Below are 14,765 nucleotides of genomic sequence, written 5' to 3'. Positions count from 1 at the left end.
ATATATATGCAATAAGATCACAGTAAACAGGTGATTTCAGAATATGCAAAACAACCACTCTGAAAGAATAGAGAAATTCCAATCGCTTTCGTGACTACTCACATTATCAAGGATAATGTGAGTAGTCACGAAAGCGCTTGGAATTTCTCTATTCTTTCAGAGTGGTTGTTTTGCATATATATATATATATATATATATATATATATATATATATATATATATATATATATATATATATATATATATATATATATATATATATATATATATATATATATATATATATAGTGCCGAATAGGTAAAACAGGTCAATTAGCAAGAATTCATTTAAAATAAAGTCCTAAAATTTTCTCTTATACGTTTAAAGATATATTTTTTCCATTTATGTTAATGTAAAAATTAATAATTTTGTACGAAAAGTATTTTAGAAAACTTACTTAACCTTATTATAAAAAGCGCAATTTATTTTAGCCTAATCAAACTAGATATATTTTAGTTAAGTTTACAATAATTTAATAAGCAAACACTATGAAATATATTTTTTCATTAGGTTCAGAATGTTTTTTTGCGAAATTACTGCATACACAAATTTTCGCTTGCCTTATTCGGTGAGAAAAACGTTGCTATTTAAGCCAATTCGCAACGTTGCTATTTAAGCCAAATCGGGTAGCATTGAAAATTGGGTTGGGCAAATGTTTTGTTAGTGGGATGAATTGTAAAGGACCTGCCAAGTATGGGCCAACAGGCCTGCTGCAGTGTTCCTCCTTTCTTATGTTCTTATGTTTTAAGTTTTACTTACGCGGCGCGACATTATTTACACACACACACGAAAACAGTAATGAAAAGCTCCTAATATTGATCGGTAAACAACATATTGACACGGAAACAGCAACGGAAATATGTCTCGTCATTACGACCCCCAATTTATGTCATTATCCAAAGAATTTACATATTTACATATTTTGGGCAAACAAGTAAGGTGAAAAACAAAAAAAAGCACTTCAATAGCTTACTGCACCACCATTATCTCCAGCCGAAGATAATGGTGGTGCAGAGTAGAAGGTAATCTCTACAATAGTTGATTAAGTTGTTCCTGTCTAGTAGGTTTAGTGCCAGAACGTGTGACATCAAAGAAAATTCAGCAATAGCACATGCTCTCCATTGTCTCTTCGATAGATTGAAATTTACCTTAGTGTCGGTTAAAGCTGGTTCGATATTTTTTTACTTATAGGGGCAGGTACTGTTGTATGTAACTGAGGAGTCATTCAAGTCGACAATATAGTTAAACAATTTAATATGCTGGAAGAGAGTAGAGTTTTCTTAGCTGAATTTGAAAGAGTATTTATGTTCAACCACTTGTTCATGTAAACAGAGCTCAATCTCACATTAAGCAGTACCGACAAGCTGATGAATACGTCTTCGGACTCACCTCTGTTATAGGCTAAAGGAATCACCGCCTTCTATCAAGGCAAAGGGATTGATCACCTCAGAATTATATTTTCGCGTCTTCTGCTGTCTATTGTGTTATAATCACCTGTAATCGATCGAAGAAATCTTCTGATAGGGGTAAACGTTACTCATCAGTGCCCAGTCTGCCCTAGATAAACAGTTATTGCAGGCGTTGCTGTAGACAACAAGGGCTGTCACAGAGATAATGATCTTATGGCTAGAATAGATGTTAACCAAATTTTTTTAGACAAGAAAAACTGCTTCATAGATAATGGTCTATTTCTTTGCTAAGTTTGTTCCTGGTTTTAATTAATAATAATATTTTTTTTGAGGAGCAGAAACAAATGTTAACGTGAATTCTCGGACAAATTCTCAGTGCACAAAATTCTTTTGGAATTAATTTTACCAGGAATTTTTAAATTTATTCTAACTCATTATAAGATGAATTAGCCATAATTTTATTGAAACTTATCGCTTCTAATTGAGAAACTTTATTACCAGAGTCAACGACGTGTAATAATGAATATGAGACTCGTAATTATTAAGGGTCGAAGAGAGAAATGTTTGATGTTTGGAAGGTGAGAATTGACAGGTGGAGAGGAATGACTGTGATATTATTGCTAGAATTTGTTGCTAGTGTTGATATGCTATGAAATATTGCGTTCAATTTTTTTTTAACGCACCAGCCGTCTCCCACCAAGGTAGTGCAACCCAAAAAAAAGAAGAAAAGCTTTCATAATGTTGTTCTTTTTACATTTAGTAATTTATACAAGAGAAGGTGTTACTAACCTCTTGCTCCCAGCATTTTAATGCGAAACGCATGGTTTACAGAGGAAGGATTCTTCTCCACTTTTCCATGGAGATACGTTTAAACTGTAATTATATTAATTATGTTTAAACACATGGTGAAATCATTTCTCCAAATCAAAGTATTTAACTTCAACATTTGATGAAGTGTGAGCCAAGTAACATTCATGAACTGATTTAGAAAAACTGGTTAGCTAGACTAGGGAACTGGAGGTGGGAAGTACGGTGCCTGCACTCTGAAGGAAGGTTTCGGATGCTGCAGTTTAGAGGGTCATCTCAGCTGTGATGTCAGAACGCTTTTGGGAAGACGATGATGAATGAATGACGGTGCAAGTTTTTTTTGAGTGTTTAAAACAATACCCTTTGCAGGTAATCTATTTCCAGAATTTGATTTTGGTCTACTTATGGTTTACTTTCTGAGTTTGGATAAACGTCTCAAACTGTTTAAACCATATCCCGTTTTCTCTGTATATACACTACATTTAATTTCAAGTTGAATCAAGGTTTGATCTAAGAAAAGTTAGGTTCTTTTCCTTGGATGAAGAACACCTAACCGACATCCAAATGCCTCCTCTGAGGGAAGTGATGTCATTAACAAGGATTTCTTCGGATAGTATACACCATTCTCCTCTACTCTTGCTGTTGAAATAGTATGATGTACACTCTGGGCATCCCTGCTATCATGGTATCCTTGCTGACATGGTACAATGTGTATCCAAAGTATCCCTGCTGGTGTGGAAGCCTGTATAAAATGGGTGTCCCTGCTGGTATAGTAGATGTATATCTGGCGTATTCCTGCTGGCAATTTAGGAAGCGTACCCGGAGTATTCCTGCTTGCATGAATGGATGTGTACCAGGAGTATCCTTGCTTCCATGACGGAAGGAATCCTTCCTCTGTTTGGTTCAAACTTCATAACTTCTCATTCCCCTACGGGTTCATTATTCCAAAATATAACTGTCCAGCAGCTGCTGCTAAGGATAGCACCTCCCATCACGAGATTTGACAACGGCGATACTAGGACGGCAGGGAAGTGCCTCTCCTGGTGCGTTGTGACCTACGCTGGCTTGCATGGAAGTTGTTCTTCCTGGCGCGCTGCGGTCTACTACTGGATAGCAGGGAAGTCCCTCTCCTGGTGCGACCTGCACGCTGGACGGCAGGGAAGTACATCTCCGGGTGCAGCATTTCTGCCTCCCAGGCTGGGCGGCAGGGAATGTGCCTCTCCCAGTGCGCTGCGACCTACTGCTGGACACTTCCTGGTTATCTGCTGTTTGAATTCCGACGGACAATTAGAGAGCAACGAAGCGGGCAGCCTCACCGTCAGTACTGATTTACTGTTGACTAGGGTGCTGCATTCCAGCTGTGTGTGTGTGTGTGTGTGTGTGTGTGTGTGTTTGTGTGTGTGTATGTGTGTTTGTGTGTGTGTGTGTGTGTGTGTGTGTGTGTGTGTGTGTGTGTGTGTGTGTGTGTGTGTGTGTATGTGTGTGTGTGTGTGTGTGTGTGTGTGTGTGTGTGTGTGTGTGTGTGTTTGTTTGTGTGTGTGTGTGTGTGTGTGTGTGTTGTGTGTGTGTGTGTGTGTGTGTGTGTGTGTGTGTGTATGTGTGTGTGTGTGTGTGTGTGTGTGTGTGTGTATGTGTGTGTGTGTGTACGTGTGTGTGTGTGTGTGTGTGTGTATGTGTGTGTGTGTGTGTGTGTGTGTGTGTGTGTGTGTGTGTGTGTGTGTGTGTGTGTGTGTGTGTGTGTGTGTGTGTGTGTGTGTGTGTGTGTGGTAGATGTACAGGGGAAATAGATGAAAGGAGACTTGCTCATGTTTAAAAATCAAGACTGTCATTGCTCTCTACCTCTTAGTTACATGCTTCATCTCGACACTTCAGGAGAACAATAGACAGTTCTTTGTGGTTTTAAGCCATATACATAGTTTACAGTCTCTTCTATAATTTTCTTCCCGCTAGTCAGAAAGGGCACGCTTAATATTTCAGAATACTCCCGTTCGCTGAGTAAGGCACAAATGATTATTTTATTTCGTTTTCGTCAAGTAATTATATGTAAATGTAGCATTATGGGGGGGGGGGTGTCTTGCTGATGGCGAAGGCCTCTTCATCTGAGAAAATGGAACTATCTTCCTTTCGGATAAAATCTGAGTCCCCTATCTCCCCTATCCATCCCACTGCCCAATGCTGTGCCTAAGTCCTGGGCCTGTATAATGGTAATTTGTCTAGATACTCTTTCCTGATTCGTGATTTTCGACCCAGCTTACGTTTTAATTTGTTGATTGTAGCTCACGGGCCAATACCCACTATTGCTCCAATATCTTTATGCTGGGGCCCAGTCCCTGGACCCATTATTTATCTCTGTAATTTTTTGACTACCGTCCACAGGATGGGTATGGGGTGCATAATGAAGATATTAAATTAATTGACTGCTTCGTGGGTTTTGACTTGGACCTAGTGGAAATATAAACACATATGCAGTATAATGTGATCCTTTATTGACAACGTTTCACCCACACAGTGGGCTTTTTCAAGTCACACACAGATCTACCTGGGGTGGAAGGTACGGGAGTATTTATAGTCATGTTCAGAATGTTGAGGTCAGGTGGAGAATGCTGCATCTGATGATCTACCGGGTGGAGTTATAGAGTCTTGGGTAGCTTGGCAGGGGTATTGGACAAGTTGTGAGTAGACCTGCAGTCTTCTATGTTCTTATGTGGGATAGCGATGAAGAAGTTTCCTGGCGAGTGGTTCAGCTATGTTATAGAAGCCGTTGTTCTGGTTGAAATTGTTGGTTATAGAGATAAGCGATGATTCCAGGATTCTTCGGTATTGAGTGTTGTCTTCTGTGGCGATAAGACTTGAGTTTCTGTAGTTAATTAAATGGTTGTGTGAATTGCGATGTTGTACACAGACATTCCTTGTATCGTCAGTCCTACTTGCATATTGGTGTTCTGAAATACGTGTTTGGAGGTCACTTGATGTTTCGCCCACATATAATTTGTTGCAGTCATTACAAGGGATTATGTATACCCCTGCAGAGGATGGAGGCTTGTCCTGTCTACTACTGGTGATGTCCTTGATGGTCGTGGTTGTGGAGGTAGATACTTGGAATGATGTATTGGAAAAGATGTTGGAAACATGTTTGGCAATGGAGTTGGTGGGGAGGACTATGTATCTCTTCTCGGCAGAGTCTTCTCTGGGTGTGTTGAAGATGTTTAATGCCCGCCGTCTGCAGTTTCTGATGAAGTGACGAGGATAGTGGAGTTTAGAAAATACTTGTTCAATTATAGTGCATTCTTCCTCAAGGAACTCATTGCTGCAGATTCTGAGTGCACGCAGGAAGAAGCCTATAATTACACCACGTTTGGTTTTGGTGTCGTGGTGAGAGTAGAAGTGGAGAAGATCGTTTTGGTTGGTGGGTTTTCGATAGACTTTAAAACGAAGTTCGTGGTCAGCTTTGCAGAGCAGAACATCAAGGAAAGGAAGAGTGTTGTCGACTTCTTCTTCAAGTGTGAACTGGATTGAAGGCTCGACCTGGTTGAGCTTGTCTTGGAGAGCTTGAACGTTGAAGCGTTTAGGAGTTATGAGGAGAATGTCGTCAACATAACGGAGCCAGGTGACAGACGAAGGAATAATGGTGGAGAAACGTTCGGCTTCTAGATGTTCCATGTATAGGTTCGCCAGGACCGCACTGAGTGGCGAACCCATGGGTAGTCCAAAAGTCTGCTGAAAGAGGTGATTTTCGAAAGAGAAACACGTAAAGCCAACACATAGTTCAACAAGGTCGATGAAATCGCTGGCTGGAATGGGAAGATCAAGTGAATCGTCAATTTTCCTGCGCAAGAGATCGATGGCTTGTGTAGTAGGTACTTTGGTGAATAGGGAAGTCACGTCAAGGTTGGAAAGTTTCTTGTTCCTGATGTTGATGTTGCGAATGCGATTGAGAAGATCACCCGAGTGTTTGAGATGTGCTGGACTGATAGTGCCCAAACGTTTCTCCACCATTATTCCTTCGTCTGTCATCTGGCTCCGTTATGTTGACGACATTCTCCTCATAACTCCTAAACGCTTCAACGTTCAAGCTCTCCAAGACAAGCTCAACCAGGTCGAGCCTTCAATCCAGTTCACACTTGAAGAAGAAGTCGACAACACTCTTCCTTTCCTTGATGTTCTGCTCTGCAAAGCTGACCACGAACTTCGTTTTAAAATCTATCGAAAACCCACCAACCAAAACGATCTTCTCCACTTCTACTCTCACCACGACACCAAAACCAAACGTGGTGTAATTATAGGCTTCTTCCTGCGTGCACTCAGAATCTGCAGCAATGAGTTCCTTGAGGAAGAATGCACTATAATTGAACAAGTATTTTCTAAACTCCACTATCCTCGTCACTTCATCAGAGACTGCAGACGGCGGGCATTAAACATCTTCAACACACCCAGAGAAGACACTGCCGAGAAGAGATACATAGTCCTCCCCACCAACTCCATTGCCAAACATGTTTCCAACATCTTTTCCAATACATCATTCCAAGTATCTACCTCCACAACCACGACCATCAAGGACATCACCAGTAGTAGACAGGACAAGCCTCCATCCTCTGCAGGGGTATACATAATCCCTTGTAATGACTGCAACAAATTATATGTGGGCGAAACATCAAGAGACCTCCAAACACGTATTTCAGAACACCAATATGCAAGCAGGACTGACGATACAAGGAATGCCTGTGTACAACATCGCAATTCACACAACCATTTAATTAACTACAGAAACTCAAGACTTATCGCCACAGAAGACAACACTCAATACCGAAGAATCCTGGAATCATCGCTTATCTCTATAACCAACAATTTCAACCAGAACAACGGCTTCTATAACATAGCTGAACCACTCGCCAAGAAACTTCTTCATCGCTATCCCACATAAGAACATAGAACACTGCAGAAGGTCTACTCACAACTTGTCCAATACCCCTGCCAAGCTACCCAAGACTCTATAACCCCACCCGGTAGATCATCAGATGCAGCATTCTCCACCTGACCTCAACATTCTGAACATGACTATAAATACTCCCGTACCTTCCACCCCAGGTAGATCTGTGTGTGACTTGAAAAAGCCCACTGTGTGGGTGAAACGTTGTCAATAAAGGATCACATTATACTGCATATGTGTTTATATTTCCACTGTGTCGGTATTTGATACCATTTATTTCCACTTGGACCTAGTTTTGGGTACTGTTATGCAGACCACTCTTATATGGGACATTTCCAGTTCTTAACTTTCCATGTATTTCTAACATATTTGTATATTTTCTAACTGATATGTAGTTTTTTTGTTCTGGTTCGAATTCTGGATTTATATTGTCAACAGCGCCTTGTTATGCACGCCCTCGTTTTTTGCAACTGCATAATTATTCTGATTTGTAGGTTTTGACTTAGATCTAGTTTAGCACTTTGGTGAAAACATCACTTGCAAAGAGAATTTTTTTGTGTGTGTGGATAGGCATCTTTAGTCAGTGAGTGGAGAACCTGTCCACAGGCGAACCATCTCAATAAAGTTTTGCAATTACCGTTTATCACCAATGGTCGGCTTTGCACCCTTTGTCTTCGATTTATTTTGAATTCTATTATATGGTCAGCTCCCCAACCGTATTGACTGAAGTGTGAGAGTTTTTCATACTATGTTGGTTTGGATATGTTTTGAGTTACGTAAAGTGTTGGTTGACTGTTATTGGCAGTGCACTTTTTTTTCTCTACCTTTACATATTGTGGTTACTGTTCGGTCTTGTTTTTAAATATATGAATAGTATCTTTCATATAACCATTTCTTGAATCCGTGAACAATGCCTCTTTTTGTATGACCTATCTATTCAGTGTGACATCTGCTTTGTATAACAGTTACTTTTTCTGTTACCATTATTTGTGTGACCATTGCAGAGTATTTATTTTTCTGTTACGTAAGGCAATTATCTCAATTATCTGTTATTTAACCATTCTGTTCTGTTACCATTGTCTGACATTTTGGACAATTTATTATTATTATTAAAGATTCGCCGGTATTCTCCCGGCCCGGGCCTTTTCCAAGTGGTGGCCCGGCCTTGGCTCCCTCTTTAGGGAGTGTCTGAGACCTAAGTCTCCCATGGGAGGAGGCACAAGTACCTCCTCATCTTTGGGACCAACTGTCCCTAGGCCTAGCCACAAGCTAGGCCTCTCTGGTCTGCCATCCCCGCCACAAGGGGGCTAATGGGAATGACAGTCTTATGAGCTAAAGGCTCGGGCTCAGGCACCTACCCTACCCTAGAAGGGTTAGGCATGGTGTCGATTTGGACAATTCTTTTTCCTAGTGAACAGTGTTTTACAACTCCAATGGGCATAGCGCATTTTTTTTTAATAAAAGGTTAGCAAAAAGAGGGAAATGTATATTAATCTGAAACCAACCTAAGCTAACCGAGAATACGAATTATGAAAATTTCTGTGAAAAATCGTGTGAGAGAAAATACTTGCTGGAAAATTCTCATAATTACACGGAAACCATCTGGCAATGAGGTGACCGAGGAAAAATAGAAAACTTGGAATGGTTAACGTTTATTATTTTTGATGTGAAAATGTGCTGCCAAGAGTGCTATGGGGAACTGGAGATTATATCATTTTATCCGAGAAAGGGCTTCCTTGAATCAAAAGCTCTTCACCTGCATCGAGGTGACCAAGTGAAGGGGATGAAAAAAAATAAATGGAAAGCAAGAAGCACAGGGAGAATGTCTGTTTTTGCAACTCGTCGGCATTTTGTACTTCTTACTCCCAGCAGTGTAATTGTTGTTGCATGCAGTCTGGCATGCAATTGAATTTGTTAAAATAAACTGTCCATTCCTTACGAAGTGTCGAGTTATAGTGGTAGAGTGTGATGGGTGTTTACTATCTCCAGGGAGGAAGGCGATGTGTTGATAAAAGCAAATTAACACTATTCTTCTTCATGATCACTTCATCCTCCAACTTGTGTAGCTTTTGTGAGATGCAACATCCCCCCAGTGAAAAGCAGGGGGCCCCCATGAGTGTCAGAAACCCAAGACTGTTCAACTGCCTCCCAGCATACATAAGGGGGATTACCAATGGGTTTTCTTCAAGAAGGAATTGGACAGTGCATGACCAGCCGGGCTGTGGTTCGTACGTCGGTTTGCGTGTTGCCAACAGTAACAGCCTGGATGATCAGGCCCCTATCCACCTTGAGGCTTGGTCATCGACCGGGCCGCGGGGACGTTGACCCTTGGAATACCCTTCAGGTATACTGCGGGTATAAACGCAAGCTGTAGATTTTACAGTTGTTCCCAAGCTGCAAGACACGAGACTCCTTTTGTTTAATATCATCAATTTCGAATAGTTTTACGAAGATATACGCTAAATAAAATAATCTGCCCTTGTACTGATAAACGTGGAACACAAAAAAATGAATGAAGAGCAATTCAGTAAATAATGCCCTCTCAGATAATGCCCTATTAAATAATGCCTTCTCAATGCCCTTTCAAATAATGCCCTCTCAGACAATGCCCTCTCAGACAATGCCCTCTCAGACAATGCCCTCTCAGATAATTCCCTCTTAAATACTGCCCTCTCAAAAAATGCACTCTCAAATTGTAGAATATGTAGTGAGAGTTTGCTTTAGTCGACAGTTAAGAACTTAGTCTTCTTGATTGACAGAATACATTGCACCCCTGGCAATCGAAGCACTTAAAGCAGAAAGATCAGATCAGCAGCTAGAGGAGCAATCACAAGAACGATAGATTGCTTGCTAAGTTAGAACCGCTCCATTGAAATATATTGTTTTTTCAATGCCGGAACCACTCCCAGAGATCAAAGGCTGGTTAGCTAGTTTTAAACCTTACCGACTACACTTGGGTCATTAAAGCTGTATTTGACATGTACAAATTCAGTCTTCAATAAAAAAAGGATTAAATTAGAAATTTATTGTATGTACATTGAAATATGCAATCCACATTGTAAATACACATCAGCTCAGTATACACATAGACTTGTATTAAAAATATATACAGTGATGTCTGGAATATCTACCATGAAGTGTGAACCAGAGTGTGATTTGCATTTTGCATTATTAATTTAATACTCTGGTAATTGATGTAGCGTTTTTTAATACAGGGTTAAAAGCAGATATATGTTTAACTTGAAATAATTACTGTTCTTAGGTAATGTATTTGGATGTGATGCACTGTGTGTGTGTGTGTGTGTGTGTGTGTGTGTGTGTGTGTGTGTGTGTGCGTGTGTGGCGAAGGTGAGGAGGAGGGTAGAGGGAATGTAGTAACGTGAGGGCATCTGAGAGGTGTGACTGTTAGTAGTGAGGATATCAAACACTTTTTGTGGACTTGTGGGGAAACCATTAAAATGCTGGTGCTGTTACTCTTGGTGGTGTTTCTTCTTCTACTACTACTGCTGCTGCTGCTGCTGCTGTGGGTGGTGGTGGTGGTGGTGCTGCTGCTGTTGCTGCTGCTGTGGGTGCTGCTGCTGCTGCTACTACCCCTATGCTGGTCCGGCTCCAGTGGGTTAAATTTTCGGGATAAATTCGGGTCAACGAGACAGACATCTGTCAGTGGAGAGTCACTAATGAACAATCTTGACTTTATACCCTGACTAGTAAGAGGGGAATAACAGCGCTTTTCTCTCTCCCCATCCTCTCTCTCTCTCTCTCTCTCTCTCTCTCTCTCTCTCTCTCTCTCTCTCTCTCTCTCTCTCTCTCTCTCTCTCTCTCTCGCTCGCTCGCTCGCTCGCTCGTACTCGCTAATTGGTTGCGCCCTCAAACGTCGGAAGGAACGTGGTGACATAAGGCTTGGTATTTATTAATGAAAGTTGGGTTTATGAACAGTTTGTTGTAACCCTTTTATATATAATATAACAGTAGTTATTTAGTGGGAACGAGCTAGCTGTATTTCCCTGTCGAATTTCGTCATATATTATGGTTTCCCTGTCACATTTCATTTCACAAAATAGATTTTATATACTGTATCATGTAATGAAACCTGTCCGCCTGAACTGGAGGACTTTAGAGAGGCGATGTGGATATCGTAAAGCATTCCGTCTCTCTGGATGGACTATCACACACAGGGAGAGAAATGGAATTTAAGATGTTCTCATCGCAGAGAGAGATAAAGTAAAAATTTAATATAGTATTATACATAGACATAAATGTACATAGTTATTCTAGTATAAATCCATAAACCTTGTAACTCCGAGAAAATTAGTTCCAACATCAGGAACTTGATATATTTAACTGAAGCTTCGTAATACCGAGGAAATTTAGTCTAAGGAAAAAATAGAAGAATTTATTACGGGCTGCTTCACCCCAGCTGGTGTTGACAAATTGGCCTGGAAGGGACTGCTCAACTCTCGCTAGTGCTGACACAGTAGGCAGGGAGGAAGGTTCCCAGTGCCTGACTATTTCATCCCAGCTGGACCTTTCCTGACACAGTGGCCAGGGAGGGAGGTCCCGTGTGCCTGACTCGGCTATATTTCTGCTTAACTACTACCGCAGCCCTTCCTTTGTTCTTACAGTAACGTGAGATAATGAACTTCCGAGACTGAACGACACGTTCGCTTCTGCCAGACGTATCCACCAATGGGATAATTATAGGGAAATGTAGATTAATATTCGTTAGCGAAATCAAACCTAACGTAACCTACACTATCCGAGAATAAATATTAAGTTTTTGCTAGTCAGTTCGAACACGCAGAAATGCACGAATGGCAATTCGTCAAAAAACTGTCATTTTTACAAAGTAATTGAAGAACAAATTGACTACTGACAGTCATCTGTGAAGCAGGACCCCGTGTGCCTGGCTCTGTTTTGTTCCTACTGAACTTCTGCCCTCTCAGTACTCCTTGAAGTTCACCGGACAATTAGGAAGTAACGAGGCGTACGGACCCTGTCAGTGCTGATGTATCTGGGAGTGGAGATCGTCGCTTTATAGCGCGCTGCTGTTCTGGGATTGGTACTCGGTCTAATATATCCATACCTTGTTTTTGCAGATAGCACCTGTAGCCTTTCCATGACTTTAGTTTAAATTTTAACAGGGGATAATATCAGCAAATTAAGTCTGAAGTTATAAGATTTTCTAACAAGAGTCTCTCTCACTCTCACTCTCACTCTCACTCTCACCCTTCTCTCTCTCCCACGCACTCCCTTGCCCTGGTCGTCAGCTACACAGGTAGCAGCTGCACTGATGATAACTGTATGAAGGATATGGCTAGATGATCTGGGCTTAGCATGTCCAGCACTCAGAACCTTGACATTAATATACATACGTGCCTGTCTCACCCACACACACACACACACACACACACAACTGAATTTCCAGGAAATAAATGCCAAATTGTTGATCAATCCACTACAAATAACATGATATACATAAAAATCACAAAGTGCATCCCAAGGACAACTCTTTGGGGCAAAGTTTCCGTCCAAGTCGATCTAGAAGTGAGATAGATTGAAAAATTTTGAAGCCATCCACGGCATATATAATGTTCGTAAATATATACATAACTTTCAGATATCTGAACCAGGAAGCATTATGAAGGACTAGTACTTAAATATGTGGCTCATGCAGTCGTTGATTTGTCTTCTCATCTATCAGACAGACAAGCATTTAAAAAAATTAAATGTTTACTACAATGTTGGTTACAGAACTAAGATATGAAATCTGAAGACATGAGAGAGCAAGACGTTTCATGAATACCGCTGAACCAGAGAAGTTATCATAGTTGATATTCATAAACTAAATACAGGGACTGACTCTCTGATACAGAAGGTTATAGAAAAGTAAACATAGAAAATATGTTTTCAAATAAAAATTGGGATCATTCTGTGTTACAAGGTCACCTTCCTGTGGCTAGGGCTTTCTGGCATGGCCATTGTTCTTGTGAGGAGTCAATTTACTCATTTTTGACGTAAATTTGCTTTGGCTAATGACCAATCTCTTCGATCGAATTATTTATATTGTTTGGACTGCTACAAATAGGCATAAGACTGTTTTTATTATATTGTTGTTACATTTTCAGTATTACGTCAGGAAATTAATCACGATAGCAGCAACTTCGTATTGTACATAAATGGTAAAAAATACCGACAAGAAGAAAATTAGACACGCGTGCGACATCTAGTTCTCTTCATTGTAGACGTTTCGCCAACCATTGGCTTTATCAGTACAATAAATAAAAAAAGGCACAATACCGCGACTGGAACGATACACAAATAACCCGCACATAAAAGAGAGAAGTTGGAGAGAATATGACGCTTAACTGCGGGGTCCATAAATAATAAAAAAAGGCACAATACCGTGACTGGTTATTTGTGTATTGTGTATTTATCAATACAAATTCAAGAACATAATTGGAAGACAGTAGAACTATATACAAAATATGAGGTAAACGGTCCCTCAGCCTTGGAGTTGACGAAGAGCAACGTAGTCGTGAAGAGTCTGAAGCACAGGCAAGATAGCTGGCGCTTATATATTTGCGTCAGGTGGTGAGGGAGGGTAGCAGACGAAGACATCGTCATTGGTAGGCGAGATTCCCCAGTGGAAGTAGGTCATTCCTGAAAGGCGGGTCAGTTGTAGTTAAGAAGGTTGTGGATATGTCCTCTGAACCAAGATTCCATGATGTTGCAGTGTCTGCAATGGTATACAATACCATGAATGGTATACAATACCGAAAAGATGAAAATTAGACACTTGCAACATCTGGGTATCTTTATTGTAGACGTTTCGCCAACCAATTATGTCGTTGAATATGTGTGGATAAAGCCACTGGTTGGCGAAACGTCTACAATAAAGATACCCATATGTTGCACATATCTAATTTTCAAACTGGTATTGATATCAGCATACTATTAAAGATAGCTCAAAATTGGAAACACCAGAAATTTAATAAAGAAATTTGTAGTTTTTTGTCAATAGCACAGTTACCAAATAGTCCTGCTAGAGTGTTTTGTAAATCATAAAACTCAGTTGAACCCTGGACAACACGAAAAAAAAATCATTAAGACGGTAATAAGCAAGTGAAATACTTGCTTATTACTACTAAGTACCTTCCAAGGATTCACAAGCATATATAACAATATCTAACAAGTCTTAATATTAAGCCACACCAGATAACGGGTGAGCACAGGGAAGAGTCAGAGACGGGGCTCGACACCTAGGGACACAACTAGGAGAGTACATGGACAACAAAGTTCGCTGATTCAACACTAGGGAACCGAGTCAGCTTGTCTAGGAGGCAATAGGATTAGGCGGTTGACGACCCAGAAAGGCTTGCTTTAGCATTGTCTCTAAACTAAATAGATCTAGAAAGGAATAAATGTGGGGTCTCCATGAAAGCAAGATTTCCATTTGTGCTAACCTTTACCTTCCGCGCTGGGCAAGAGAGAGAGAGAGAGAGAGAGAGAGAGAGAGAGAGAGAGAGAGAGAGAGAGAGAGAGAGAGAGAGAGAGAGAGAGAGAGAGAGAGAGAGAGAGAGAG

Source organism: Cherax quadricarinatus, chromosome 1 (assembly GCF_038502225.1).
Source record: "Cherax quadricarinatus isolate ZL_2023a chromosome 1, ASM3850222v1, whole genome shotgun sequence".
Classification (NCBI taxonomy): Eukaryota; Metazoa; Arthropoda; class Malacostraca; order Decapoda; family Parastacidae; genus Cherax; species Cherax quadricarinatus.
This window is presented reverse-complemented; position numbering follows the sequence as displayed.